General features: G+C 48.2%; 1 protein-coding gene across 4 annotated transcripts in view; it reads right to left on the reverse strand.

The window, feature by feature from the left end:
- The window catches only part of SLC7A1 (solute carrier family 7 member 1), a 70,969-nt gene extending 66,827 nt beyond the window's left edge, over positions 1 to 4,142 (reverse strand). For 2 of the 4 annotated variants that reach the window (XM_072611828.1, XM_072611827.1), the window contains exons 1-2: positions 4,001 to 4,142; positions 3,220 to 3,385 (exon numbers count right to left, since the gene is read on the reverse strand). The gene's annotated coding sequence lies outside the window, so the exon portion shown is untranslated. The remainder of the gene's footprint in view (positions 1 to 3,219; positions 3,386 to 4,000) is intronic. The other 2 variants (XM_072611830.1, XM_072611831.1) reach the window with 1 other exon arrangement.
- Between the last annotated feature and the right edge of the window lie 1,858 nt (positions 4,143 to 6,000).

Consider the following 6,000-nt stretch of genomic DNA (forward strand, 5'->3'; position numbering starts at 1 on the left):
GAGTGGATAGAACTAGCAGGCCTAAGTTCAAATCCAGCCTCAGACACTTACCTCAGACACTGGGCTTAACCCTCCAAAAAGATAAATGCCTTTAAGGAAGGAATATTATTTCTGAAATCCCAAATGCAGGAGACATAGGTAAAAGCTACGTTTCAGAACTCAGGACTGGCGACCCTCTCAGATCAGTAGAGGTGTGTGGAGCCCATTTTAGCATATTCATATACTCAGGTAAGGGACATAGTTCTGGCCATGTCCTAAATAGAGGACTGAGTTTACCATAATCTCTGGCTCCAGCGAACAATTCAAGGAGCAAGAGAATTGCACAAGGTTTAAACATAACTACTATCAATCCTATGGGGAATCATAGGAGAAGGGGAAAATACCCAGACTGGCATAGAAGAGAGAAGCTCCCAGGTCTAGCATGATGAGGTCAGGAAAGCTAGGAGAATGCAGAAGCCATGCATGAGAAAGCCCCAGGAAGAGATTATCAGCTCCAGCCCTCCCGCCTTATGATAGGTGACTGATTAATGTTAGGCTGATAACTAAGATGGTCTTATATTCAACCAAAGTCTTTCTCAAAGGTTCTTCCAGGACTGCGCCATCTTTACCCAACCTACTAAGCTACTTCCACCAAGATCACGATCTCCTAATGGTAGCTATAGTTGTAACAAAGGAGGTGATGGGGGTTCTCTACTGGTAATACAGGGGATTAATTTATCCTATATATATGTGTGTGTGTATGTATGTACGTATATCAACAAGTTGTTTTCCTCAATAGAATTTAAGTACACTGAAGGTAGGAGCTACTTCATTTTTGTCTTTATACCCCAACAACTAACACACAATAGGCATTTAGTCAACATTGAGCAGAAGCTGAACTTAGTCAGAAAATCAAGAAAAGCATTTATTCTCTGTGTGACTTTCCAGCAAATGATATATATGACTTTCATATAGTGGAGCCTCAGATTTTTTCATCTGTAAAGTTAAGGGGTAAATGCCTCTAAGTTTCCTTCTGACTCAACCTATTATCTATGGTGCATGGTATAAATATTCATCATAGAACATAGTCATTCAGTTGTACCCTACTCTTTGTGACCTCATTTGGCGTTTTCCTGGCAAAGATACTGCAGTGGTTTGTCATTTCCTTCTCTGACTCATTTTACAGATAAGGAAACTGAGGCAAGCAGGGTTACAGGACTTTCCCAGGGTCATGTCTGAGGTCAGACTTGAACTCAGGAAGATGAGTCTTCCTGACCCCAGGCCCAGAACTCTATCTACTGCACCAACTAGACACCATCATGAAACACAGTAGACTCTTAAATGTTTGATGAATGAATGGAATGACAAGTGTTAAAATTCTGACTAGAACTCAGGTCTTTGTGCTGTAAGTACTCTTACCTGATTGATGGATCAATCAACAAGCATTTAATAAGCACCTACCATATGCCAAGCACAGTGCTAAGCAATAGAGATAGAATGTCAAAAAAAATGACGCATTCCCTGGGACCAAGGAAGAAGCTGAGGGGGTAAAAGGTGTGAGAACACAGCAAAGAGTGAGTGCCAGGACTTCAAGAAGAATGTGCATAAACAGTGCTAGCCTTGGAGGAAAAGGACCTACATTTAAAAAATCAAGTCTAGCTCTCTTAGAATGAACACTTCATTTCCACCCCCAGTCCCCCAAGTGCCCTAGCCCCTAACACTGTGTCCAACAGACAGTAGGACCTCAATAACTGCCTGCTAAATTGCAAGGAATATAAACTAGGTAAGGCTGACTTTCCTCAAAAACAGGAAATAAGTCTGGAAAAAATGTCAAGTTCTAATATAAATGAAATATTAAATGTGACCCTGAGACTAGAGTGAGTTTCTCATTGTCTCTAACATCCTAATTTTCTATTATGTTATAGGTTAACACAAAAATCCAAAGATTAAAATGAGGGAAAGTGCCCATGGATAAGAGATTCACTTTCCTGTCTAAGCAGGCACACTTCCTATTTCAAACTCTTCACTGGATTAAATAAACCCATATTCTTTCTAGGACATTTGATGGATTGAATGGTATAGAAATGATCCATTTAAAAATCTGGAATCTCAAAAATAGGCAAAACTAATTTTCAAAGTACTTGATTTAAGACACTACGGATAGTAACTCCTATCACTCCCCTAATCACTGGTAGAGAGACCTCTTTACAAATAGTTAACATATGTCTCTCTTAGAATTCAAGCTCCTAGGGTCAGAGACCTGACCTGTCTTTCAAGTTTGTTTTCCGTGGAGCTGGGCACCAAATGCTTGACAGGCATTTAATAAATACCATTGCGATCCACTTTTCAGGTAATTAAACTACGACCCATTATTTAACAAAACCTGTCCTATGTCTTTTCATGCCGTCATTATTACATTTCCATTTACAATTTCCTCGATTAATCTGCAAATTGTTATCTTATTTTTTTTTTAGTGGATAATATAACCTTGTGACAAATCAGGTTCAACTTCAAAATATTTTGTTTTATTTGGCCCTTTTTGTCTACCAAGTTTCAGGTCTAGAATGAAAACTCTTTAAGCTCTTTTGTTTTAATGACAAAAGGGTGTTTCCATAAAGACGACGCTGTTTTCCACTGAGACCAACTGAAAATGTCATGGGAATAAACAGAGCACAGTTGCAATTATTTAAGCAAATACACTGGGCTAGATGCTTGAAGATAAAATGGAACGACTAATTAAAGTTCCACATGAAAACATTATGAAAAGGAAAACAATGTAGGTCGTATTTCAGTCGTAAAAAGTTAAATGTAAAACTGGACAACCTTCTCCTCTACCTACGCATGGAAACCAAACCCAAGTCACCGGCTTTTACTACTTCTGAAAGCATGGCAGTGTGAGTTCATGAGTAAACGTAGCTCTTTTACAGAAAGCACATGCTCCTTGTCCTAATCAAATAAAGTTAAACTCCTACCTTCCACACCCACTGAAAAGGGGAAGAGACTAAAGCTGTTCATAGAAGTAGTAAAACAAAAGCCGTAATTACGGTGGCCCGTCCTTTGCACAGGCAAGTTTTTTAATCATAATCTAACTTGAGTGTGTGGAGTTTTATCGGGCATAAAAGAAAATGAGAACGATACGTAAAGTTGGGGCAGGTTACCCACTCACCCACCCGCCACCAGCCGTGAAAGTTAGAGCTACGTAGGCCTTTGGGAGTCCAACTAGAGAGTCCATGAGCCCACCTAGGGAGATCTTCCTGGACGGAACAAAATGGAGAGGGGCACAGGGCGACCTTGGCTTAGAGACCAGGTGCAGGTGGTGGCCGCGGATGCAGAGACAGCTGGGGTTGGGTTCCGTATGGAGCTCCTCCGGAAGGCCGCCCACCTGATTCGGGATAACCCCGGGTGGCTGGAGAAGGAGAGAATAAAGGGAGGAAATGGGAGCCACGGCAGCAGCGCTGGGTGACACATCCCTGGGCCTCGTGGCGGGGTGAGCCGTGCAGAGCGCCATGTAAGGGAAGGTCCCTCCCGAGAGCCACACCAGTCTGGTGATGCCTTTAACCTGTTCAGCCCGGGGACGGTGCCCACCCTCCGTGCTCCCTACGCATCCCGGCTCCCGGGGGTCGCGGGGACCCACCCCGCGGAGGAAAGGGGGAGGGCACCGTGAAGCGCCCGGCTGTCCACGCTTCCTTAGTATACATATTGCATCATACACCACGCTGCTCCTTTAAGGAAGCAAAATGGACTCCGCGGCGCACGGAGTGCATGTGGAGCCAGCGCGCATCCCCATGGTTCCCGTACCCCGGGGTGCTGGACCCAAACCTCTCTGGCCCCGAAGCCGTCCCACCGCCCAGGTCCTCCCTCCGGAGGATGCAAAAGCCCCAGCCGGCGGGCGGGGGCCCTTCCTGCTCCAACATATGCGCCCTTCTCCATCCCCTAGCCCCGCCAGTGCCTGGGCACCCAACCAAGGTGACCCCAGACTGGAGAACAGCCCGAAAGGAGAGCGGAGGCACTGGTCACTCACCGCGCAGGGCGGCTGTCAAGGGAGCCCGCCTGGGTGGAGGCGGGATGCGGCGTGCCGGGGCGGGGAGAGCCTGGGAGGGATGGATGGATGGAGGTGTTGCCACTGTGGCCTGTCACGGGGTCCCCAGGAGGAAGATGCGTGACCGGGGCGGGTGTCCCGAGGAGGATGCTGGCGGGCAGTGCGCGCTGTGGCTGCCTCTGCTGCGGAGCGGAGCTGCGTGGCACGCGCGGCAGTTTCCCCGTCTACTCTCAGCTGCCCAGCTCCCTCTCTTTACACCTCCGAGCTCCAGGCACCGCCTCCCAGGCCCCCGCGCTTCACTGAATGAAATCGGAGGTCGGACGAAATCCAGGGGCTGGGTTTCATCAGACACGCGCAGACTCCACCCGCCCAGCTCCCCGCGCCCTCCTCTCTCCCCACACTAACACACTTACACCCCAGCCCGGGGCTGGCCCACCCGCCAGCTGTAGCGTCACCCGGGCTCTGGCGCCAATGAGAGGCTCGGCGGGAGAGAATGAAGAGGGGAGCCCCAGAGGAAGGAAAGGAAAGATGGAGGAGGGAGGCGGGCAGATAACGAGGGGTGGAGGCGTGGCTGGCATCTCCTTAGCCCACAGATCTCCACCCGGAGACGCGCATTGGGCGGAGACTGGCACTCGAGCGCTTGTCCTGGACGCGGGCCCGGACTGACCCCTCGCTGGGGTCTCTCCTCCGCGCTCGGTCGCCTCTGCAGCTTGGAGACCCTGAGCTCAGACTGCAAGTCGGCACTGCAGAGAGACTGTCCCAAGCCGGGCCTGCTGGCTATTAACCTTGACTTATCCCAAAGCGCTGTCAAGGAGAGGCCGAGCTAGCTCTCGGGCGTGCTCTGCTGCGCTACAATGTTTCATAGCCCCTTCTCCCGCCCACCCTCCCCTTTAAAAGGGAGTGAGCATCCCTTTCCGCAGCGTTTGCAGGTCTCTGCGCAGAGCCGCAGGCAACAATGACAGTTGTGGAGACAGAGAAGGCCTGGGCACTGCCTTGCCATAGGTTTCACCACTGTGCCAGCCTCGTCGTTTGTACTCACCTCCAGCACCCAGCACAATGACTGGCACGTAGAGGTGACTAATAAATGATTGATAATAAGAGATGACTGCTTTTTTGTATCCCATCTGGCGGCACAAACTTCATACATGCCCACTGACCTTTTAAAGCTATATTTCATTCTACTTTGAGGCAGATATGAGGCGCCTATGCTAGATGATTCTGCCTCTCATTAGATCCTGGAACTGACTGAATGGAGGGGACCAAGTTTGAGGTCTTTCCCAATTCCTGCCCTCAGGCTAAGGGACTTCAGCATATACATGGATTCTTTTTCAAATACCCTGGGACAAATACTTCCAGGACTGCAGGAGTGAGTTATCGGGTATTTGAAAGAATCCATATGCACCCAGGGCCATCTCCAGTCAGGACCCATATGGCTCCAGAGGAGAAAGTGAGGCTGCTGACTTTGCACAGCCTTGCCTCACTTAAATCCAATTCACTTGCATGGCATGGCCTCACCTCCAGAACAAACAACTACTACTCGGTTCTTGAACACACTCACCTCCCGGATGAGCTATTGCTACACTCAACCACAGTCACACACAAAGATGATCATACACCTGGTCTTACCATCACTCACAAATGTACCACCTTTGTGTTCAAGAATTCTAAAATCCCCTTATTCAGTCATAGCCTTTTTGGTTTTTCACTTCTCTCTCTGTTTTCGCTTTCAAAACCTTGCTCAAACTGCACTGTAACTTCCTGTCACTGACCATTACATACTCCACCAGGCCATCTCCTCTGCACTAGCCACTCTTTACTTTTTTCCCCAACTTGATGCCTTGGGGAACAAATTCAACTCTACACTGTCTTCCTCTCTTGGAATCTTTAGCCCCCTTATTATATTGCCCAGCCAAGCCTCAACCTTCCTGCTGTTATTTCCTATTCTCTCTCTCTCTCTCTCTCTCTCTCTCTCTCTCTCTCTC

This window comes from Notamacropus eugenii, chromosome 5 (assembly GCF_028372415.1).
Source record: "Notamacropus eugenii isolate mMacEug1 chromosome 5, mMacEug1.pri_v2, whole genome shotgun sequence".
NCBI classification, from domain to species: Eukaryota; Metazoa; Chordata; class Mammalia; order Diprotodontia; family Macropodidae; genus Notamacropus; species Notamacropus eugenii.